This window comes from Neovison vison, chromosome 2, assembly GCF_020171115.1.
Source record: "Neovison vison isolate M4711 chromosome 2, ASM_NN_V1, whole genome shotgun sequence".
In the NCBI taxonomy this organism is placed as follows: domain Eukaryota; kingdom Metazoa; phylum Chordata; class Mammalia; order Carnivora; family Mustelidae; genus Neogale; species Neogale vison.
In genome coordinates this window covers 40,362,942-40,388,791 of record NC_058092.1, presented here as the reverse complement: position 1 = coordinate 40,388,791, position 25,850 = coordinate 40,362,942, and the positions used below count along the sequence as shown (strand labels likewise).

The 25,850-nt window shown below is 42.0% G+C and overlaps 1 pseudogene; it reads left to right on the top strand.

Moving 5' to 3' along the window:
• Positions 1 to 2,752: 2,752 nt before the first annotated feature.
• LOC122899115 lies at positions 2,753 to 23,422 on the top strand (annotated as a pseudogene).
• Positions 23,423 to 25,850: the final 2,428 nt, after the last annotated feature.

The following is a 25,850-nucleotide window of genomic DNA, read 5'->3' as shown; positions in this document are numbered from 1 at the left end:
CCAGCAATAATAATGATGGAAAGGACAGAAAGAAAAAAATCCATCAATGCAAACAAATAGTGGTTAACAACCAAGATTTTACGTGCTAGGGGCGCCTGGGTGGCTCAGTGGGTTAAAGCCTCTACCTTCGGCTCAGGTCATGATCCCAGGGTCCTGGGATCGAGCCCCGTGTTGGGCTCTCTGCTCAGTGGGGAGCCTGCTTCCTCCCCTCTCTCTCTCTCTCTCTGCCTGCCTCTTCGCCTACTTGTGATCTCTGTCAAATAAATAGATAAAATCTTAAAAATAAAAGATTTTACATGCTAGAGAAAATTATAAAATCAGAGGATTTGTACATGAAAAGATGCCCAATATCACTATCATCAGGGAAATGCAAAAGAAAACTACATTGGATGCCAGTATCCGACCACTAGAATGACTAAAGCAAGAAAGAGTGATAATATCAAGTATTTGCAAGCTTGTGGAGTAATTAGAATTTTCATTGCTGGTGGAAATGCAAAATAGTTCAATTATTTCTTAGATATAGTTTGGCAGTATCTAATAAAGTCCAACACACATGTCTCATATTTCCCTGAGTCCCACTCTAGGTGGGTATTTATTAAAGAGAGATAAAAACATAAGTCCACATAAAGACTTCTACTGAAATGTTTATAGCAGCTTTATTGATAACAGCCAAAAGTTGAAAACAACCCAAATGCCCATCAGCTGTTGAATGGATAAACAGACGGTGGTATAGCCAAATGATGTAATACTAATTCAGCAATAAAAATGGGTACAATAGGGCGCCTGGGTGGCTCAGTGGCTTAAGCCGCTGCCTTCGGCTCAGGTCATGATCTCAGGGTCCTGGGATCGAGGCCCGCATCGGGCTCTCTGCTCAGCTGGGAGCCTGCTTCCTCCTCTCTCTCTGCCTGCCTCTCTGCCTGCTTGTGATCTCGCTCTGTCAAATAAAAAAAAAAAATGGGTACAATATTAATATATGCAAAAATATGGATGGATCTCAAAAATATGCTAAGAGATAAAGCACAAAAACTACACTTATATGAAATTCCAGAAAAGGCAAAATTGAAGTGACAGAAAGCAGATCAGTAGTTGTTGGGGGTTGAAAGAGAAGGGAGCAACTGTAAAGAGGATTAGGGAATATTTTAAGGTGTTAGATTTTATAGAATTGTGTCCCAAAATTAATTAATTTTATTGTATGTAAAATATACATCCATAAAGTTATTAAAAAATTAAATGAGTTAACTAAAACTCCAATAAATTGGAAATATTAGTATAAACTCATGACTTTTAAAAAATTCAAATGTATTTATTCTGCCCAATGTAAAGGCCTAGAACTAATGACAATCTAGAGCAAAGAGCACTCCTATCACCCCAAATTTGATCTCTAAATAGTATTCCCTCACCATGATACTGTGCAGAACCAGGGATCTTTAGAAAAATAGCCAATTCCAGGTCACAGGCTGGGAATGTAGAAGGTGAACCTGAGATAATTTCTTGTACTAGAAAGTAATTAAGCTATCAAAAAAAGTATCTGAGTCTTTCAAAAAAAATAAAAACTTCCCCTCATGAAAAAAGAAATAAGCTGAGCATCAAATTAATATTGACTGTAATTGATTGAAGCACAGATATGACTCTTCCCTCATGGAGCATATTATCTGGTAGGGAGATATACAATAACCATGCAGATAGGAATACTGGATTAGGCAGACTAGGCCCAACTATGCCTTGGTAATACCCCCATATCTGCTTAACATCATAAAGAAAATAACAAGATACTATGAAATCAAAAGAAGCAGTCTTGGAAAAGAATCAGATAGAACTTGGAGAAATGAGAAATATAATCATTGAAATTAAAATCTCAGTGAGCAAACTAAATATCAGATAAGACACAGTTGAAGAGAGAATTAGTGAACTGGTAGATCCAAGTAAATTACCCAGAATGTAAACATGGACATAGAAATGGAAAACAGGTTAAGAAACATGGAAGATAGAAGAGAGAGTTCAACATTCATCTAATCAAAGTCCCAAAAGATGACAATAGAGAGAATGAAGAGAGAGACAATATGTAAAACAATTCTGAATAAGACTTTTCCAGAATTTATCAAAGACAGAAGGCTTCAGATGTAGGAGCCTAAATATCTCAAGAGAGATAAAAAGAATTGGATGTATGCATCAACATTGAAGTAAAACTGAAGAATCTTAAAATCAAAGATAACATCTTAAAAATAACAGAATAAAGAGATTAACCACAGAGGATAACAATTAGAATAACTACACTTATCAACAGCAAGACAGAGGATGGTGGACAGTGGAATTACAGTGTCAAAACACCTAGAGAAAATAGATACCTACTAAAATTTTATTCACAGATAAGGGCAAGATTGGGGCACCTGAGTGGTTAGGCATCCAACTCTTGATTTTGGCTCAAGTCATGATCTCAGGGTTGAAAATGAGTCCCATGTCAGGTTCTGTGCTCAGTACAGAACCTGCTTGGGTTTTTTTTTTTTTCTCCTTCTATTCCTCTCCCACCAAGCGCTCTCTTTCAAAAAAAAAAAAAAAAGTAAATAAAAAAATAAATAAAATGTTAACATATATAGATGGGGAGTAATTGGAGACAAAGATGTAAGTCACTGTTTTATATAAAGGAAGGTAAAGATACACTTTAACTTAAAAAAAAGATATTCTTTAACTTTATACTTTATTATGTCAAATATCAGTATTAAAATTTTGAAGGTAAGCAGAGGCTGCTGGGAAGATGGTGGAAGTAGGAGGATCCTGGGCTCACCTCTTGGTGCATGGCTACCTAGAGAACACCCATATCAGCAAAAATAACTCAGAAAGTGACCTGAAGACTGGCAGAACAGACTCTCTGCAGCCCAATATAGACAAGAGGCCCCTCCTAATCACTCTTGGCAGGATCCCATCAAAGCAGTCCCACAAGCCTGGCAGCATGCACATAGCCCAGACAAGGACCAGCACCACTCCAAAGTGAGTCCTGCTCCAGGGGGAGGGGGAAATAACCACATACCAGTCTGACAAGACCCTAGCAGTGGGCTGAGGGCAGGCAGCTGGTCTGACTACAGGCCTCACCCACCAACAAAAGCTTCTCAGTGGACATCACAAGGAAGTGGCCTGCAGTTTGGTGCTACTTCATCTCTGGGAAACACCTGGAAAACATTCTGGCAAACAACTCAAGCCCAAGATAGCTCTGGACCAGCCCACTAACACCACAGGCACTAAACTCTGCTCATAACAGGCAGAGAGCCACTGCAGACTGGACTGAAGGCAAACACATTTCTGCCACAACAGTAGGATACCCCTGTAGCAACACACATAGAGGATACCCCCAAAGCACCATCTTCTGGTGAAAAGGAGACATTGCACAGTGGGGCTCTACTGGACCTCTTCTTCATAAAGCTACTACTTTCAAGTGCAGGAGATATAGCTGACTTTCCTAATATAGAGAAATAGACACAGCAATAGACAAAAGGGGGAGACAGAGGACTATGTCCCAAATGAAAGAGTGGAACAAAATCATAGCAAGAGACTAAAGAAAATGGAGATAAGTACTATGTCTGATAGCAAATTTAAAGTAATGTTCATAAAGATATTCACTAGAATTGAGAAAGATGTGCAAGACCTCCATAAGACTCTTCACCAAGAGATAGGAGACCTAAAAAAAAGAAAAAATTGGAGGCATTGAACTACTAAATGAAAATAAAAACAGATAACCTAGAACAAATAACAAACAAGAGAAAGTAGAAGAATGGATCAGCAACCTGGAGGGCAGAGTAATGGGAAGTAATCGAGCTGAACTGATGAGAGGGAAAAAACAAGCAAAATAAGAATAGATCCAGGCAACTCAGCCATACTGTCAAGTATAACAATCACATGACAGGGATCCCAGAAGGAGAAGAGTGAGAAAGGGGGCAGAAGATTTATTTGAAGAAATAATAGCTGAAAACTTCCTGAATCTGGGAAAAGAAAGAGAGCCCCCAATAAAACCAACCCAAAGAGGTCTTCACCAAGACACAAAGTAAATAAGATGGCCAAAAGAAGTGATAAAGAGAGAATTAAAAGCAGTAAGAGAAAGGAAAGCAGTTACATACAAGGGAAACCCCATAAGGCCATTAGTAGGTTTTTCAGCAGAGACTTCGTAGGTCTGAAGGGAGTGGCATGGTATATTCAAAGTTCTAAATGGAAAAAACTACAGCCAAGAAAACTCTAATCCAGCAAAGGTTTCATTTAGAATAGGAGAGATAGAGTTTCCCAGAAAAACAAAAGTTAAAAGCAAAACCAACCATGACCCTGTCAGACACAATGCCATCAGCCTGTGGGTCCCAAATTCACAGTCCAGCTGCCCTCCTGCCTGAGTCAGCATGCACAGCCTGCCACCTGCTCCTGTGCCAAGTTAACAACTTCAGGATGACAAGGACTCAAACTGACACTCTTCCCCTCAAATTCCAGCCCCTGTGCCCAAGTTCATACATAATAGTGGGCAAAATTACAACAGCAGAATGAAACAACCCAAATAATGACATGAATTCTATGGAATACATAATGGATAAAAAGAGTGTGCTAAGCTGAGAACATCTCCAAAAAACACATCAAATAACAATATATACAGTATGATTCTGATTAGTGAAAGAAATAAACCCAGGAAAAATAAAACAAGACAAAATCAGACAGGGAAACAAATCATAAGAGATTCTTAATCATAGAAAACAAATTGAGGGTTACTGGAGGGGAGGGGGTGAGAGGATGTGGTAACGGTGATAGACAGTAAGGAGGGCACTGGATGAAATGAGCACTGGATATTATATAAGACTGATGAATCGCTGAACTCTTCTTCTTCTTTTTTTATTTTTGGAAATTTTATTTATTTATTTTTTAAACATATAATATATTTTTATCCCCCGGGGTACAGGTCTGTGAATCTCCAGGTTTACACACTTCACAGCACTCACCACAGCACATACCCTCCCCAATGTCCATAACCCCACCCCCCTTCTCCCAGCCCCTCTCCCCCCAGCAACCCTCAGTTTGTTTTGTGAGATTAAGAGTCACTTATGGTTTGTCTCCCTCCCAATCCCAACTTGTTTCATTTATTCTTCTCCTACCCACTTAAGCCCTCATGTTGCATCACCACGTCCTCATATCAGGGAGATCATATGATAGTTGTCTTTCTCCGATTGATTTATTTCGCTAAGCATGATACGCTCTAGTTCCATCCACGTTGTCGCAAATGGCAGGATTTCGTTTCTTTTGATGGCTGCATAGTATTCCATTGTGTATATATACCACCTCTTCTTTATCCATTCATCTGTTGATGGACATCTAGGTTCTTTCCATAGTTTGGCTATTGTGGACATTGCTGCTATAAACATTCTGGTGCACATGCCCCTTCAGATCACTACGTTTGTATCTTTAGGGTAAATACCCAGTAGTGCAATGGCTGGGTCATAGGGCAGTTCTATTTTCAACATTTTGAGGAACCTCCATGCTGTTTTCCAGAGTGGTTGCACCAGCTTGCATTCCCACCAACAGTGTAGGAGGGTTCCCCTTTCTCCGCATCCTCACCAGCATCTGTCATTTCCTGACTTGTTAATTTTAGCCATTCTGACTGGTGTGAGGTGATATCTCATTGTGGTTTTGATTTGTATTTCCCTGATGCCGAGTGATATGGAGCACTTTTTCATGTGTCTGTTGGCCATCTGGATGTCTTCTTTGCAGAAATGTCTGTTCATGTCTTCTGCCCATCTCTTGATTGGATTATTTGTTCTTTGGGTGTTGAGTTTGCTAAGTTCTTTATAGATTTTGGACACTAGTCCTTTATCTGATATGTTGTTTGCAAATATCTTCTCCGATTCTGTCAGTTGTCTTTTGGTTTTGTTCACTGTTTCCTTTGCTGTGCAAAAGCTTTTGATCTTGATAAAATCCCAATAGTTCATTTTTGCCCTTGCTTCCCTTGCCTTTGGCGATGTTCCTAGGAAGATGTTGCTGCGGCTGAGGTCTAAGAGGTTGCTGCCTGTGTTCTCCTCAAGGATTTTGATGGATTCCTTTCTCACATTGAGGTCCTTCATCCATTTTGAGTCTATTTTCGTGTGTGGTGTAAGGAAATGGTCCAATTTCATTTTTCTGCATGTGGCTGTCCAATTTTCCCAACACCATTTATTGAAGAGGCTGTCTTTTTTCCATTGGACATTCTTTCCTGCTTTGTCGAAGATTAGTTGACCATAGAGGTGAGGGTCTATTTCTGGGCTTTCTATTCTGTTCCATTGATCTATGTGTCTGTTTTTGTGCCAGTACCATGCTGTCTTGAGGATGACAGCTTTGTAATAGAGCTTGAAGTCCGGAATTGTGATGCCACCAACTTTGGCTTTCTTTTTCAATATCCCTTTGGCTATTTGAGGTCTTTTCTGGTTCCATATAAATTTTAGGATTATTTGTTCCATTTCTTTGAAAAAGATGGAGGGTACTTTGATAGGAATTGCATTAAATGTGTAGATTGCTTTAGGTAGCATTGACATTTTCACAATATTTATTCTTCCAATTCAGGAGCATGGAGCATTTTTCCATTTCTTTGTGTCTTCCTCAATTTCTTTCGTGAGTACTTTATAGTTTTCCGAGTATAGATTCTTTGCCTCTTTGGTTAGGTTTATTCCTAGGTATCTTATGGTTTGGGGTGCAATTGTAAATGGGATTGACTCCTTAATTTCTCTTTCTTCTGTCTTGTTGTTCATATAGAGAAATGTAACTGATTTCTGTGCATTGATTTTATATCCTGACACTTTACTAAATTCCTGTACAAGTTCTAGCAGTTTTGGAGTGGAGTCTTTTGGGTTTTCCACATATAGTATCATATCATCTGTGAAGAGTAGTTTGACTTCTTCTTTGCCGATTTGGATGTCTTTAATTTCCTCTTGTTGTCTGATTGCTGAGGCTAGGACTTCTAGTACTATGTTGAATAGCAGTGGTGATAATGGACATCCCTGCCGTGTTCCTGACCTTAGCAGAAAAGCTTTCAGTTTTTCTCCATTGAGAATGATATTTACGGTGGGTTTTTCATAGATGGCTTTGATAATATTGAGGTATGTGCCTTCTATCCCTACACTTTGAAGAGTTTTGATCAGGAAGGGATGCTGTACTTTGTCAAATGCTTTTTCAGCATCTATTGACAGTATCATATGGTTCTTGTTCTTTCTTTTATTGATGTGTTGTATCACATTGATTGATTTGCGGATGTTGAACCAACCTTGCAGCCCTGGAATAAATCCCACTTGGTCGTGGTGAATAATCCTTTTAATGTACTGTTGAATCCTATTGGATAGTATTTTGGTGAGAATTTTCGCATCTGTGTTCATCAAGGATATTGGTCTATAGCTCTCTTTTTTGATGGTATCCTTGTCTGGTTTTGGGATCAAGGTGATGCTCGCCTCATAAAATGAGTTTGGAAGTTTTCCTTCCATTTCTATTTTTTGGAACAGTTTCAGGAGAATGGGAATTAGTTCTTCTTTAAATGTTTGGTAGAATTCCCCCGGGAAGCCGTCTGGCCCTGGGCTTTTGTTTGTTTGGAGATTTTTGATGACTGTTTCAATCTCCTTACTGGTTATGGTTCTGTTCAGGCTTTCTATTTCTTCCTGGTTCAATTTTGGTAGTTTATATGTTTCTAGGAATGCATCCATTTCTTCCAGATTGTCAAATTTGTTGGCGTAGAATTGCTCATAGTATGTTCTTATAATTGTTTGTATTTCTTTGGTGTTAGTTGTGATCTCTCCTCTTTCATTCATGATTTTATTTATTTGGGTCCTTTCTCTTTTCTTTTTGATAAGTCTGGCCAGGGGTTTATCAATCTTATTAATTCTTTCAAAGAACCAGCTCCTAGTTTCGTTGATTTGTTCTATTGTTTTTTTGGTTTCTATTTCATTGATTTCTGCTCTGATCTTTATGATTTCTCTTCTCCTGCTGGGTTTAGGGTTTCTTTCTTGTTCTTTCTCCAGCTCCTTTAGGTGTAGGGTTAGGTTGTGTACCTGAGACCTTTCTTGTTTCTTGAGAAAGGCTTGTACTGCTATATATTTTCCTCTCAGGGCTGCCTTTGTTGTGTCCCACAGATTTTGAACCATTGTGTTTTCATTATCATTTGTTTCCATGATTTTTTTCAATTCTTCTTTAATTTCCTGGTTGACCCATTCATTCTTTAGAAGGATGCTGTTTAGTCTCCATGTACTTGGGTTCTTTCCAAATTTCTTCTTGTGGTTGAGTTCTAGCTTCAGAGCATTGTGGTTTGAAAATATGCAGGGAATGATCCCAATCTTTTGGTACCGGTTGAGACCTGATTTAGGACCAAGTATGTGATCTATTCTGGAGAATGTCCCATGTGCACTAGAGAAGAATGTGTATTCTGTTGCTTTGGGATGAAATGTTCTGAATATATCTGTGATGTCCATCCGGTCCAGTGTGTCATTTAAGGACTTTATTTCCTTGTTTAGCTTTTGCTTGGACGATCTGTCCATTTCAGTGAGGGGAGCGTTAAAGTCCCCTACTATTATTGTCGATGTGTCTCTTTGATTTTATTATTTTTTTAAAAGATTTTATTTATTTATTTGACAGAGAAAGATTACAAGTAGGCAGAGAGGCAGGCAGAGAGAGAGGAGGAGGAAGCAGGCTCCCTGCTGAGCAGAGAGCCCGATGCGGGACTCGATCCCAGGACCCTGAGATCATGACTGAGCCGAAAGCAGCAGCTTAACCCACTGAGCCACCCAGGCGCCCCTCTTTGATTTTGTTATTAATTGGTTTATATAGTTGGCTGCTCCCACGTTGGGGGCATAGATATTTAAAATTGTTAGATCTTCTTGTTGGACAGACCCTTTGAGTATGATATAGTGTCCTTCCTCATCTCTTATTATAGTCTTTGGCTTAAAATCAAATTGATCTGATATAAGGATCACCACCCCAGCTTTCTTCTGATGTCCATTAGTATGGTAAATTCTTTCCCACCCCCTCACTTTAAATCTGGAGGTGTCTTCGGGCTTAAAATGAGTTTCTTGTAGGCAACATATAGATGGGTTTTGTTTTTTTATCCATTCTGATACCCTGTGTCTTTTGATTGGGGCATTTAGCCCATTAACATTCAGGGTAACTATTGAGAGATATGAATTTAGTGCCATTGTATTGCCTGTAAGGTGACTGTTACTGTATATTGTCTCTGTTCCTTTCTGATCTACCACTTGTAGGCTCTCTCTTTGCTCAGAGGACCCCTTTCAATATTTCCTGTAGAGCTGGTTGGTGTTTGCAAATTATTTCAGTTTTTGTTTGTCCCAGAAGCTTTTGATCTCTCCTTCTATTTTCAATGATAGCCTAGCGGATATAGTATTCTTGGTTGCATGTTTTTCTCTTTTAGTGCTCTGAATATATCATGCCAGCTCTTTCTGGCCTGCCAGGTCTCTGTGGATAAGTCTGCTGCCAATCTAATATTTTTACCATTGTATGTTATAGACTTCTTTTCCCGGGCTGCTCTCAGGATTTTCTCTTTGTCACTAAGACTTGTAAATTTTACTATTAGGTGACGGGGTATGGACCTATTTTTATTGATTCTGGGGGGCATTCTCTGCACCTCCTGAATTTTGATGCTTGTTCCCTTTGCCACATTGGGTAAACTCTCTCCAATAATTCTCTCCAGTATAGCTTCTGCTCCCCTCTCTCTTTCTTCTTCTTCTGGAATCCCAATTATTCTAATGTTGTTTTGTCTTATGGTGTCATTTATCTCTCGAATTCTCCCCTCGTGGTCCAGTAGCGGTTTGTCCCTCTTTTGCTCAGCTTCTTTATTCTCTGTCATTTGGTCTTCTATATTGCTAATTCTTTCTTCTGCCTCATTTATCCTAGCAGTGGGAGCCTCCATTTTTTATTGCACCTCATTAATAGCTTTTTTGATTTCAACTTGGTTAGATTTTAGTTCTTTTATTTCTCCAGAAAGGGCTTTTATATCTCCCGAGAGGGTTTCTCTAATATCTTCCATGCCTTTTTAGGGCCCGGCTAGAACCTTGAGAATTGTCATTCTGAACTCTAGATCTGACATATTACCAATGTCTGTATTGATTAGGTCCCTAGCCTTTGGTACTGCCTCTTGTTCTTTTTTTTGTGGTGAGTTTTCCCGCCTTGTCATTTTGTCCAGATAAGAGTATATGAAGGAGCAAGTAAAACACTAAAAGGGTGGAAACAACCCCAGGAAAATATGCTTTAACCAAATCAGAAGAGATCCCAAATCATGAGAGGGGAGAAAGGGGATAAAAAGAGGTTCAGAAAGAAAAAAAAAAAGAAACAATTAAAAAAAATGAAAACGAATAAAGAAAAAGTATAAAAAAGAAAAAATATATATTAGATAAACTAAAAATTGTTAAAAAAGAAAAGGGTAAAAGTTAAAAAAATTTTAGCAGAAGAAGAGAAAAAAAAATTGGAAAAGAAAAAAAATTAAATTAACTGCAAGACTAAAGAATCATGGGGAGAAAGCCATGAGTTCCATGCTTTGCTTTCTCCTCCTCTGGAATTCTGCTGCTTTCCTTGGTATTGAAACTGCACTCCTTGGTAGGTGAACTTGGTCTTGGCTGGATTTCTTGTTGATCTTCTGGAGGAGGGGACTGTTGTAGTGATTCTCAAGTGTCTTTGCCCCAGGTGGAATTGCACCGCCCTTACCAGGGGCCGGGCTGAGTAACCCACTCGGGTTTGCTTTCAGGAGCTTTTTTCCCTGAGCGCTTTCCGTAGAGTTTGAGAATGGGAATGAAAATGGTGGCCTCCTGGTCTCCGGCCCGGAGGAGCCGAGAGCCCAGGGCCCCACTCCTCAGTGCGCCCTCAGAGAACAGCGCCCAGTAACTCACGTCTGCCTAACCTCCGGCCGCGCTCCGAGCTCACCGAGCCTGCAACCGGTTCAAGGTAACCCCGAGCTGCGAGGCCACTGTCGGCTCTGTCTCTGTAGCCGGCTTCCCCGTTCTAATACCTGTAAGCTCTGCGACACTCAGACACCCCCGATCCTTCTGTGACCCTGCGGGACCTGAGGCCACGCCGACCCCGCATGGGCTTCACCCCGGTTAGCCTCTGGAGCGATGTCCCTCAGAAGAACAGACTTTTAAAAATCCTGATTTTGTGCTTCATTGCTCCACTGCTTGCTGGAAGCCGGCCCCTCCCCCGGGTCTATCTTCCCGTGGCTTTGGATTCACTTCTCTGCCAGTCCTACCTTTCAGAAAGTGGTTGATTTTCTGTTTCTAGAATTGCTGTTCTTCTTCTCTTCGATCAGCCGATGGATTTGCAGGTGTTTGCACTCTTTAGATAAGCTCTCTAGCTGATCTCCTGATAGCTGAAGTAGTCTCAGCCTGCTACTTCTCCACCATCTTGACTCCTCTCTGAACTCTACTTCTGAAACTAATAATACACTATATGTTAATAAATTAAATTGAAAAATAATGAATACTGTTTTTCTGAAAATAAATAAATTGGGAAAAAAAATAAATTAAATTGAAATTAAAAAAAGAACCTCTCCAAATAAATAAAACTTTGAAGGTAGCTCTAAGAATAGAAATTGAGTGTATAATTTTAAAACAGTTTGACAAAAAGAAATAAAAAGCAATTTATTAGAAGGTAACAGAGGAGAAAAGAGAAGCATTAACAAAATAGCAAATATGGAAAGCCCCCCAAAAGGTGTTCAAAATTAATTCAAACATATCAGAAATCACCAAAATGTAATGGACTAACCACATTAGTTAAAGGCAGAAATTATCAGATTGGATTGAAAAACTATGGTCATATGCTTTTTAGAAGAGACACTTTTAAAACACAAGGACACAGGTGAGGCATATGCAGAATTTCTACAGTTTCCCTTTGCACTGCTAGGATCCAATCTGTCACCACATTAAGCCCACTCTGTTCTGTCACTGATTCTTCAAGGTACATGATCCCTAAAAAAAGATTTACAACAGGAGGATTAGTGGGACAAACTATAGTGCTCACTACTATAGTTGACTCTGATGTTGTAATTATAATTTACCATCTTCCATTCTTTCAGAATTTCCCATCTGCTGAGCCTCATCCAGAACTTCTGCTGGTCTTGATTCCTTGCCCTGGGGGGCGACCCAGACTTTCAACCCTAACGGATCTGGGTCCCTAATTACCTTGTTCTTGTAAGGCCATGATTGCTGCAATTGCCTTGTTTTGTTTTGTTATCACCTGTCATGGAAGCATGAAATTCTGGACAAACTCCATCCTGCTCCCATAATGTATCAGCACTTCTCTTTCTTTATGATAATCAGGGTTATTTACTCTTGCCAGTATAAATCCCTTTTTGCCTAGAGGTAAAAAAATGAAGGATACAAAAGGACCAAAAGACAATCATAGCTTTAGGTTCATTGGAACACTTATGGTGTCCCTTAATAAAAACATTTCATCCCTGAACCTCAGAACCCCTAACCATAAGGGACCAAAGTTGTGGGGAAGGCTAAAGTATAGAATTCCCAAAGAGGTCATAGCATTGGTGACAAAAAAAACCCCAGTCTTATTTCCAGCTCTTGGCTCCTGGGCCAATGTATTTTGAGTTGTGGGTTATAGTACTCTATAGAATTTGAAAACTGCTATTCAAGAGTGACCAAAGCTAGAGCAGCCTTGGTAAGAGAGAGCCCATGATTTTGAGCTATATATAGCATCCATCTTTGCCACTTGACAAGATGGTTTATGGGTCTATTGTATAAATCACTGGCATGGCCAAAGATAGAGTTTGACTAACACCCATTAGATGAGTCATTCTATCAACCTAGTTATTCACTGCCTCCTCTGGTGGCTCTCTGAGGAGCATTAAATGTGACACAAATACCTTCACACTTTATGACCACTCCCATAGGTTGATCTAAATGCCTCTTCTTCAAATCTCTTTGTTTCTGATCTTCCAGTTTTCTTCCTCCAGGCCTCTGATTATCCATACAAGCCTTTTTACCATTTCCCAGGAGTCCATATATAGCCTTACCCCTGTCCCTACCACATAAAATTGATGACTATATGTGCTGCTTGAAGCTCTCCCCAGTGGGTGGGATTTGTCTACTTCTATGTTTTGGAGTCACCCGTAAATAGGTTGTAGTGTAGAAGATCATTTTCTGCTTGTCAAACATTTTGAGTCTACACATCCATGAACCAAGCTCAAGTTTTTCTCCTTTTCATTAGCTGCTTGCTGTAAACTTCCTAAGAAGCCATAGGTGAAACTGATGGAGAGACCATGATGGTACAGTGATAGGAGATATTGAGTTTGGGCCCTATTTGTACCTTCAGTAAAGCCCTTGTACCTTATAAAGCCGAATATGAAATGTAGCATTTACATTGTATGATAGAATTGTTTGGGAGTTCTGATAATATCTGGCTCTTGATAAGCATCTCTGGTTTCACAGTCATCTGGTGTTCTAAGTCAAGTGTTCAGTCTCTCCTAAGGCTTAATAGCAAGCCAGGAGCTCCTTTTTGAGTGGAAAATAATTCTCTGCTACAGAAATATGAATAGAATTCCTCCAGAATTCTAGAAGCCTGCCTTGAAACTCTTATTTGGGGGCTTGTCAGAGATGCCATGGTCTCCTATCTACCATAGATGCCCCTTACACCATTGAGTTTATTGGGCAGCTTTTACAACAACCCAGACAAGCTATAGAGCCCTCTTAAAACAGGTAAACTTCTAAGTCACCCAATAAATGGATTATAACAGTATAAGTGTGGGCTGTATCTAAAATCCAAGGAACCTACCAAGGCCTGTGCCTTTTCCTTGGTTGTGGGAGATAAAGTGTGCAATAACTTAGCCTTTACTTTGGGGAGATGGGATGTCCTATAGTGCCCTATGCCATAAGACTACTAAAAGTTGTTACTGAAGTGGAAGGCCCCTAATCTTTGTAGGATTTATCTCCTGGTCTCTGGTAGACATGTTTTTTTCCCAAGATATACGAGTACTTCTGCTCACAAGATCTGATTAATATGATGTATTTAGTGGGGTGCCTGGGTGGCTCAGTTGGTTAAGCAGCTGCTTTCAGCTTGGGTTATGATCTCAGGGTCGTGGGATCAAGCCCCACGACCTGGGTATAAGTAGTTAACTTAGGAGGTGAGAGAGTGCAGAAGTGAAATAAATAATGGAGAAAAGGTATAAAAATATGCCAATGAGTGGGTTACCTTTGGCACCACTTAAAGCTCAGTCCCATGGAGGACCCTTTAAGAGGCAGTGTGGCACATTCCTTGGAATTGTCCCACAGCGGGCTAGGAAGTGGAAGGTTTTATCCACTGACTCCCAACCCTTCTTGGGAGAAGGTTGTTCCTGGTGTATTAACTCCTCTGTATTTCTGGCCTGCCCTTCATGTGATTCTTTCCAATACTAGAGAAAGTTCTTAGGCAGAGAGACATAAAAAAACTATTGGCATGCAGGTGACCTCTTTTGACCACAGCAACCTCCTCACTAGCATCTCCTAAGGCTCCAAGTTGACCATGTCATTGTATGGTTTCAAATCCTTCGGTAACTTCCTACAGTTTATTCTCAGGATAAAGTAACTACTGTTCCCCGAGGGTCAATGAAATGCCAGGTATTGCATAAATGCCAGATTTTCTCTTACATTAATACATTTATCTTTACAAGAGCCTCAAATTTTTCATTCCACTGAGGAGAAAACTGAGTCTCAATGAGGTGTGAATGCCTCAGACTAGCACAGAAGCTCCTTTATATTCCAGCCCCTCCCTGCTCCTCTTCCCTTCTGAGCCCTCTTGTTTGTCCCACCCACACCAAGTCACTTGCAGTTCCCCAAGCTGACCAATTTTCACACCTCCTACCTTTTTACATGCAGTTTCTTTTGTCTAGAATGCTCTTTCGCTTCCAGATCTTGCAAATACCTTCCTGTACTTCAAGACTCAGCTCAAGTGATACCTCCTCCAGAGAGGTCCTCCTGGTCCTGCCAGGTTGAGTTAGCCCCTCCTTAGTGCTGCCACAGTCTTTATGCTCCTGTAGGACTACTGACCTCTTGGTGTTCCCTCTGACTGTTGACATGTTTGTGTCTCTGACAGGAGAGTCTGAAATGCTCAGTAGATATTTCCCAGATGAATGAAAGATCAGCCCAATCATTTAGTTCTTGCTCTTTGCCAATTTGTGTTGTTTTCCCACTTTTTTACATTCCTAAGTTTTTCTAAGGCCAGGCTGTAGGCATCTGGCGATGGGAATTTGGAGGGTGGGGGGAAAGGTAGTGGGCAGAAATCTCTGTTTCCTTATAAGTCAGTCTTTCGTGGATTGGAAGCCTCAGGAAACATATTGGATCCTCTCATCACTGTATCCCAGCACCTAACCCAGGCTGGGCCTAGTGGGGAGTGAGATTACATATTGCTGTATAAATGAATGAATAATAAGTACTCTTTATGATGTCCTCATTCACTGTGCTCTGTGCTGTGGAGAGATGAATAAGGCAAACCTGCCATGTTTCTGTCTTCAAACCTAGGTTCCTCCAGAAGCCAGCCCTCAGATAAGTGCTCTTGTTAAAATACCTCAACTGACAGGTGCTTCCAGGAGAGAGGGGAAGTGAGACACACAGGCAGTGAGCCAGGTGAGAGTGTGTCACTGAACATGTAACCACAGTGAGCAGCTGGATCATCATCGTACAGAGACACTCTGGGAGCCCCAGTGGAGCACATGAGCTTTAGAGTTATCCTGCCCATGGGGTGAGGGAGCTGGGGTATTTATACCAGAACTTTTGTTGGTCAGTGGCTGAAGGCTGTGTGTGTGTGTGTGTGTGTGTGTGTGAGAGAGAGAGAGAGAGAGAGAGAGAGAAAGGGGTGGGATGGGGGGAGAAATGGGCTCCAGTAGCCAGAGAAGGCCCTTAGGTAAAGCAGTGCATGTGTTGGCAGGTAGAAGGTGGGCAGGAATGGTAAGAGTAAGGGCAGTGGGTGAGGTATGGGGAGTGACTGCTGCATCTGGCGGGTGACAGTCACATTACTGTATAGCCAACCTCCAGATGAAAATCCTGACCAGGACCAGGCAAGCAGTGTGGATGAGAGAAATGTTTGGGTTGAGAGCAGTTGTCTCTCTAAAAGTTGCATACACCTGCCACTTTGCCTCTCCCTCTGACAGAAAGTCGCCACTGGTTTTGACGAAGGTGAGTGTGAGGGTTTTTCAATCCTGACCCACTCTTGTAGTTGTCAGACACCTTCACCAGGGACTGTGGCAGTGTTCCCCACTTCTCAGCTCTGGCCACTCAACACCTCACTTCAAGTCTAGTGCTTTGTTTATTCTCTCCTTTAACCCTCACAAAATCCCCTGGAGCTTGGTAAGGAAAACAAAGCACAGAGAAGTTAAATACTCCAGCCAGTACACAATCTAGTGTCAGTTCTGTGCCTTAGCTGACCATATGATTTCTTATCCCGAGTGTCTTCATGAGATGGTGAGCCAGTGGCACCAGGGCGTGTGAGGAATCTCTTAGTGTGAGTAGTGCTTCCCCCCTCTATCGCTCACTGAGTGTTGGGCTCTGTCTCCCCGCCTTCTCCACATTTTCCTGCCATCTCTTTTTTTTGGGTACTTCCTGTCCCTCTCTAGGTCTTTCTCCCAGTCTCCTACACTCTCCCACCCGCCATCCCCAAGACCCTCACAGTTTTCTCCGCCTGTCCTCTGCTGCCCCCGTGTGGCCAGAGTGGGAAAGGTCGCTCCTCGCCTAGCCACCCTGGCGCACCTGAGCACGCAGTTGGAGGCGAGCGCTGGTGCGTCCAGATGCGGTGCCCGCGCTGGGGACTCGCTTTCTGCATGAGTCTGGCAGAAGGTCTGGGTTTGGCACCGAGCCTTGGACTTGATTCATACCTGGATCTATCCTGACCTCGTGTTGGTGCGGGGAACAGAAGCTTGCCTTTAACCACCTTTCTGCGCGAGCCACCCCCTCCACCTCCCCCCCCCCACCTCCAAAGAGTAGGCTTTTCTAGAGCCTCAGCCAGTCCCAAGGAGAGCCTCTGGAATTTCGTGAAATTTTGTGAAATGGTCTTTTGCTAGCCTTTTTCGCCCTGCGGACCCTTCCCACACACACCAGGTGCTTCCCTTTTTAATAGCCGCTGTCGTGGTAACGGAAGCTTAAGAACACATTCGCAGAGAAATTCGTTCGCCTTTATGGCACAGTGCCATTGAGCGGCATCCTCAAATACTTTCCTTACACCACCCAGCCCCTTCTCAGAGCTTGGTTATCCTTCCGTCAGAAATCTGATGAACATCCCATTCTTAAATTGTTTTACACGGTTGCACAACATTTAACTCTTTCATATGCTTAAATATATTTTAAAATTGCACAAGAAATATGTAATCATCATAGAAAGATTAGAGAACACAACAAAGGACTTCCAATTAAAGATGACAGGGTGAAAGAGCACGTTCTTTCCTGAAATTCTGCTAAAATGACAGCAGGGGATTTTATTAAAATATTTAAAGCCACAAGGACAAAAAGAACAGGATTGATGACAGCAGTGTTTGGAAGCTGGGTGTAGAGGGCAGACATTAATTCAACGGATATGGAAAACTGGATCTTAAACCCCAGTAGGTGTATGTATATGCAGCTGGATATACCTTGGGAATCCTGAAAAGGCTCAGACACTTCAAGAAGTGGATGGGGCTGGAAACTGAGAGCAGTTAGATCGCCTTGATTCTTCTCCTTGAGGCCACACTACTTCCTCCCCCAACTTGGGGAGAGGACTAGAGGTTTTTTCTTTGGAGAGGATCTGGGCCTGGGGGGAAGGGCATTTGAGGGTGGGAAAATGCGACATTAAGTGAATGTTGAGTCCCCAACCCAACAGTCCTTTCCCTGCCCCATTCAACTCCTGGCACCTGACAACCAGGCAGATACCACTAGGTAGGAGACTGGAAGACGAAACCAGGGAAGAAGGGCACCACCTAATGCCTAATGAAATGGCCCCAGCAGACCTCCTCCCCCAGGGGCCCGTTGTCGACATCCGACTTATGTGCACACAGTTCCCAGTCAGCTTTTGAACTTTTTCTTTTCTTTTCTTTTTTTGGGGGGCCTAATTTCAGACGTAGAGAAAAATTGCAAGAATTCCTGTTCTACTCTTCACCAAATTCCCCTAATATTAACATATTATTATTATTTTTTACTAAACATGATGGTCCTTTGCCCCTGAATAATTCAGTGCGTGTTTCTCAAAACCGAGGACATTCTTTTTAACATTGAAATTAACATTGATTCAGGGCTATTATATCTACAGACCTTATTCAGATTTAGCCAACTGTGCCAATAATGTCCTTTAGAGCAGAAAATCCCAGATCATGTGCTGCATTTAGTTGTCATGCCTCTTTAGGCTCCTTTAATCTGAAGCAGTTCCTCAGTCTTTCTTTGCCTTCATGACGTTGACATTTTTTCAAGAGTACAGGACAGGTATTTTGCAGAATGTCCCTCAGTCTGTCTGATGTTTCCTCCTGAGTTAGGCACTGTTGGCAGGACTATCACACAAATGATGTCATGTTAGTGCAAGTATCAGGAGCCACGTAACCTCTGTTTATCCCATTGCCAGTGATGTTAACATTAATTACCTGCTTAACGAGGTGTCTGCCAAGCATCTTCAGTGTAAAATTATTGTTTTTCCTTTGTAATAAATAAATATTTATCATCCACCAGTTTTCAAATCATTGATAATTCTTGCCTGAATCAATTATTATTGTGATGTTCTCTGGGGGTGATTTTCTTTCTTTTTTTTTTTAATTTCAGAGAGAGCACATGCCCATGAAGTGGGGAGGGGAGGGGCAGAGAAAGAGGGAAAGAGAGAATCTTTTTTCTTTTTTCATTTTCTAAAAAATTTATTTAACATATAATGTATTATGTGTTTCAGGGGTACAGATCTGTGATTCGTCAGTCTTACACAGTTCACAGCACTCACCATAGCACATACCCTCCCCAATGCCTGTCACCCAGCCACCCCATCCCTCCCCTGGCTCCAACAAACTTCAGTTTTTTTCCTGAGATTCCGAATCTCTTATGGTTTGTCTCCTTCCCCAGTCCCATCTTGTTTCCTTTTTCTCTCCCTTCCCCCTACTCCGCCCTGCCTCTCAAATTCCTCATATCAGAGAGATCATATGATAATTGCCTTTCTCTGATTGACTTATTTCACTTAGCATAATATCCTCTAGTTCCTTCCACTTCGTTGAGGAAAAAGAGAATCCTAAGCAGGCTCCATGCCCAGCACAGAACCCCACACCCGGCCGGATCTCAGGACCCTGAAATCGTGACCTAAGCCAAAACCAAGAGTGGGACACTTAACCAAATGAGCCACCCAGGTGTCCCTGGGGGTTATTTTGTAATGCCACCATTCCTTTTTATATTTATTAGTTGGTTTTCTAGTATAAGGAAGAGCTTTCCCTTCTTGCTGTATATTTATTTATAAAATTATATGAATGTTGTCTCCTGGATTTTATTTCAATCAATGAGTTATAATCCGTTACTATATATATGTATATTATGAAATATTGTGCTCAACATGTTATACTGTGTGTGCATATTATGCTCAGTTCATTCTAGATTTATCCACTGGAAACCCTTTCCTTCTGGCTCTTGTGTCCATCATTATGTCATTCTTTGAGCACTTCCTGTCACAAAGAAATAGTCTGGACTCATCTACGACTTTCTTTGCCCTAGTTTGGGAATCAGCCGTTTCATTAAGGAATTATGTTCTTTTAGTAATGCCTCACAGAGAGACAGCAAAGGACCATCCAAGAGCTAAGGAGAACATCTAGTAGAAAAGATAGAGACAAAACAAAATAAAACAAATGAACAGCAAAGAGATAAAAGCGATGTGGCAGAAACAGAGACTAGACAGGGAGATAAAAACATTTAAAAAAAATCTAACACACTCTCATGAATATTTTCAGAGAATCAAGAGAAGCTATTGAATCCATTAAAGAAGAACAAGATGCCATAAAAAGAATGGGAAAGAAAAAAACTTTTGGATGTTAAATATCCTAGTACCTAAATGAAAAAAAATCAATCGAGGGTTTATGAGACAAAACCAAAGAGATATTTTGAGAAGTGAGGCAAAAAGACAGAGATGAAAAGTATAATAGTAAAAATAAGACAAACCAAGCTCCAAATTCTAGAAGGTGGGAGTCGTAGAAAAAGGTCCATGGTGGGGGGCAGGTGTTGGTAGACACTGGCAACCCCAGCCTTTTTGGAATGAGGGATAGAGCTATATCACTTTGGGTATTTGAAGGCTGCTGAACAGCAGTATGCTGGCAAAGTTTCAACAACTAGAGCTCCAAAAATGTGTGCATGTGTTCACGTCCATAAGTTCATTACACATTTTACTGATATGAGTGACACAATTTACAGTAATAACATATAAAATATTCTTTTTAAAAAGATTTTTATTTATTTGACAGAGACACAGCATGAGAGAGAGAGAGAGAGAAGGAAAGAGCACAAGCAGGGGGTGGGCAGTGCAGGGAGAAGCAGGCTTCCTGCCAAGCACAGAGTCCAATGTGGGGCTCAACGCAGGGCTCGATCCCAGGACCATGGGATCATGACCTGAGCCAAAGGCAGATACTTAAAGACTGAGCCACCCAGGCACCCCTACAATATTCTTTATTCTAAATTCTATCTAGTCAATTGATTTTCACAGAATACTTCCACTGATTTTTGCCGAACTCTTATATCCATAACTGATAGCTGTGATTCACACACAATTTGACAAGTGGAGTTGCGTTCCAATCTGCTTTTTTCCCCATATAAATTTATTGTAATTAAATCTGATACAAGTTCTACTGTTAAACTGTTTCTCAAACCTCATATAAGTTTTGTCATTATATTTAAAGCTCTTTCAGCTTTAGCATTACGTATTTTGGAAATTCACCTTTTAAAAATTTCGAGTTTTTATTTAAACTCCAGTTAACTAAGATATAGTGGAATATTGGTTTCAGGAGTAGAAAGTGATTTAGTGATTCATCACTTATATATATCACCCAGTGCTCATCACAAGTACCATCCTTAATACCCATCACCCATTTAGCCCTCTGGCATCCCTGTTTATTCTCCAGAGTTAAGTGTCTCTTTTATGGTTTCTCTCTATCTCTCTTTTCCCACTGTGTTCATCTGTTTTGTTTTTTTCAATTCCACCTGTGAGTGAAATCATATGGTTTTGCCTTTCTCTGATTGAGAAATTATTTTGCTTAGTGTGATACTTTCTGGCTCCATCCGAGAAGCTTGTCATCATATAGTATTTGTGCTATACAGATACTTAGCTTTAAATCACCTCAAGAGCATATAGTAGCAAAATGTCATGAAATAATTAGGAAGTAATACATTTTCAGTATGTATCACCTTTGTTTTTCTATACAGCTTATTTAATTGTAAATGGATATAATTTAATTCCTGATAATGGTGTTTAACAACTGGAGAGTAGGAAAGGAGAACAGCAGAGGTCTAGTGGGGTCCACATGTTGGTGTAGTCTCTAATCAAGGTCAGAACTCAGTCTGTGACCTTCGTCTCAGCGTAGTCTTTTCAGGGCTCCATCTGCGGTTAATTTGGGGGCTCAATAGATGACCTGAGAAAAGCTGAGTACCTCTCTTGGTTAAGCAGATTGACCCCTGCACTACTGCAGTTTCAAACTCAGACCTCTCCTTTTAGGAGCATGGGAGCCATCTCACAGGTCCCAAGGCTAAGAAGAGGCTCAGAGTTAATGGGGATGGATCCGCACTCGGCCGCCCAAACCTTCACTTCTGTTTCCTCCTGCTATCTCTACATGTCCCACTAGAGGGCAGCAGAGACTTGACTAAAAAGAAAAATGTCCACGGACCCTTCACCTGGGACCCCGTTATCTGAGGGAGGGGAGATTTCTTCCTTTACTTGCACCACTGCCAGGGTTCCAGGCTCAGCTTCTAGGGCCATGGAGCCAGACTCTGGAAACTCCACTACCTCTGACCTCTAAACCCTTGCTCCTCCTCAAGCTTGACTCTGTCTCTCTGGCCAAACCATACACTCTGAGAGGTTGGGATGGGGTTGATTGTATTGGGGTGGGGTTGATTGTAGTCCCAGTGCCTGGTATAGAGCCCAGCACTGAATGGGTGCTTACGAAATGTTCATTGCATCAGTACATAGAGTACATGAAGCAATGTAGTATGTGGGAAAGAACCTGGTTTTAAACAGGATTTAAAGTCTTGCTCTAGCTCTATGTCTTTAAGCAAGTCACTTAAACTCTCTTGAGCCTTTGATTCACCATTTGTAAGAGGAAATACTTGGTACCTAACTTGAAGTTCTGCCGTAAGGATTAAATGAAATGACATGAGGATGGACCCAGTATACTCTAGGTGCTTTTTAAAAAAATTTTTTTCAATTTATTTATTTTCAGAAAAACAGTATTCATTATTTTTTCACCACACCCAGTGCTCCATGCAATCCGTGCCCTCTATAATACCACCACCTGGTACCCCAGCCTCCCACACCCCCGCCACTTCAAACCCCTCAATACTCTAGGTGCTCAATAAAAGGAACAATTATTATGATGCAATTTTGAGGCACGTTAAGTAATCCCACGTGGATAAAGGAATAGATGGGAGATGCGAGTGTGATTGCAAGAGGAGGCGGCTGAAGGTCATGAAGGAGCCTGAATGCCAAGTTGAAGACATAAGGTTTTCTTCTGCTTACAATGGGAAACCCCGAAGGGGCTCTTTAGTCTACTTGGTGAGATGAAACCAAGACACAGGAAACCTCCTAGCTCTTTGGCAGTCTCATTTGATTGAGGATCCATTGCACTCATGTGCGCGTACACACACACACACACAGAGGCACACACAGGTACTTAATTGGGAAATTACTCCAAATTTACAGAAGAGTTGCAAACATAGTAGAAAGAATACCATATTATTTTTATCTAGAGGCACCTATTGTAAATTGTCACATTTGCTTTATCATCTGCCCCCCAACCCTCTCCGCCCCCCTGTAAATTATTATTTCTGATCCACTTGAGAGTAAGTTGCATACACTGTGGCCTTTTGCCTCTAAATACTTCCGTGTAGACTCTGGGCGTTCATTCTCTGTTGCTGTGGCTTCTCCGGTTGCTTCTCGCCCGACTCACCGTTTGTGGAGCTGGATGCGCACTTGGCTGCAGCCCGCGTGCCCGCGGGATTGGAGAAGCGGCTGGACATGGCCAGTGCAGCCATCCTGGGCAAACCTGAGGACCGCGTGAACATGACGGTGCCACCGGGTCTGGCCCTGGCTACCAATCACTCCACTGTGCCCAGCGCGCAGCTGCTCATCTCCTCTGCCCGTGTGTGAGCACCGGGAAGGAGAACTGCAGCTACAGGGTCCGACTCTTCCGGTTCCTCCCAAGGAGCTGGACCTGGGCCAGGATCGGATCATTACGCGCATTCTCCCAGTGGAGTCCTAGTAGCTAGGCAAAAAGGGACAGTAATGCCTTTTCTGTGATCGGCACGGAGGGCATCCAGGACATCTGTGAGCTTTCTGCCCTTTCCAGAGGGGCCTCCTGGGAGCCAGGAGGATATCAGGCAGAGATGCAGAGGTGACTTTATGCAGTGGTGACTGTGACCTCCCGGTCCTCTTCTTCCTCCACCTTCATGTCGAATAAATAGAGAGAGCTTCCCCTCTGCTCATAAATAAGCAAGCAAACAAATATGTCAGTGTATACTTTTGAAGGATAAGAATATTTTCTCACATGAGCACAGGAGAGCTAACAATTTCAGTAATTTCATTGTTGATAAAATGCTATCAATTATTGACTATGTGAGTTGGACTAATGGCCCCCCCCAAAGTCGTCCACATCCTAAATAAATCTGTGTTGTTTTAAGTCATTAAATTTGTGATTATTTATTATGGCAGCAACAGAAAACTAACACTACTAATTCCATCAATTCTGACTGTATTCAGTTTTGTCAGTTGACCCAATAAAGTTCTTTATAGCATTTTCTCGCTCCAGTAGATGATCATACATTGTATTTAACTGTCATATCCCTTTAACCTTCTTTGACTTGGATTGTTTCCTGGTGTTTCTTTGTCTTTTACGTCAATTGCATTTTTGAAGATACTACTCCTTTTTAAATAGAATGTTTCTCATTTGGGGTTTGTCTGATGTTGCTCTGTAATTAGATTCAGGTGCTGCACCGGTGGATGGGACATTACGTAAGTGATGCTGTGTTCTTCTCAGGAACGCATTAGGAGGCACCCGCCATTGGTGATGTTCATTTTGATCCTCCGGTCAAGGTGTTTTTGGTATTGGGTACCATCAAGAAGGGTTCCTTGTGGTAAGAACTGGTACAGTTTGCAAGTTGTCATTGCTCTGATGGGAGCTGGGCACCAGGAAATAATTTATGCCTAATATCTCCCCTTACAGACTCCAGAGCCTCCAAGATTCTCCCAAGCAAGCGGGAGGCCAAACAAGCAGATTTAGTCATTCATGCGTGCGTTCATTTCACACATTGTGACTGAGCACCTATGTGGGACATAAAGGTGAACAAGAGAGAGCTGGCATTTACCTTCATGTTACTCACAGTCTAGCGGAGAGGATGGCTGGTTAAAAGACTGCTGCGTCCCCAAGGTCTAGACCTGTGCCTGTTGCACGGAGTGGCTCAGTAAATAAGGGTTGACCGGACTGCCCTGCGTCAGTGCCTCACCGCCTCACCAGTCCTTCTCTCAGCCGCACTCGGCCCTGCTCCCTTAACAGGCAAGGGAACTGCAGCTCAGAGAGGGAAAACAGTCCCCTGTGGCCTACCCACGTGGCTTTGGGGGTGGTATGTCGTGCTCCTCCCAAGCAGAGCAGGCCAGGGAGTTGGAGGTTCCAGTCCGTGGGCAGCTGGGGGTCAGTTCATCTCCAAAGGCACTTCTCCCTTGCCTTCCTGGGGTGCCGCCTCCCTATCTTTCTCTCCCTATCCTGCTCTGGGGCCTGGGGCCCCCTGATTGGGCCTGCGGTTATTTAGTCAGTGATAATATTGGATTTACTTTCATCTCTAAATTGCATCAAATGTCGCCAGTGACATTTAGCTGACACACAAGGAGGAGGCTGGCATTTTTAGATTGTCAGCGTGTTACAGATGTAGAAGCGGATTGTGTCGGGGCGTCTGGTTTATTGTTAATTAGATGGAACAGGCAGGGCCTCCTCAGTGAGCGGGCGGATAAGCCCTTCCACAGCTCCCTCTTCAAATTGACTTCAACCCCCCTTCCGGAAGTTAATGAGGCCGCCAGTTTTCCCATCATGATGGGGAGTTCACTTCAGGAGTTTGGGGAGCAAACAACAAAGTGAGTTGTTCTCTCTCTGTGGGTCTCTTTTATATTTCAGTTATATCCCCAAAACTTACCATCTTTCTCCTTTGTAACTGAGAGAGAAAATGAAAAGTCTGACATGGTTCGAGATGCACACCACTTCAACACTTGTACAGCAGCAAGTATTTCTGGAATGCTTCCTAGCTGCCTGGCTCCAGGTTTGTTCCTTAACCTCTCTGCCTCGGTTTTCTCATCTGTTAATTGGGGATAATAATAGTCCTACCCCGAGGGTGTTGTGAGAAGTAAGTGAATTTAAATATTCAAATTGCTTAGAAAAATGCCTGGCACATAGCAGGTGCCGTGTCCCTTCCTTCAACCACTGCTAGCTCTGCGATGGTTATGGGTTGTGCGCTGGGTGCTGAGGAGGTTCAGAGTTGTGGAAATATGTCCCATCCCTCTGGTAACTTATAATCTGAAGGAGGAGATGGACACATCTGCAGCCAATTCTTCAAATCTAGGACTGTATTATTTAAAGGTTCCATGATTGTAGAACTTGAAGGTTCTAAGACTTCCTATTTTTAAGATTCTCTGAATTCATGGTCCTTACATTCTGTGGGGCTTTAATT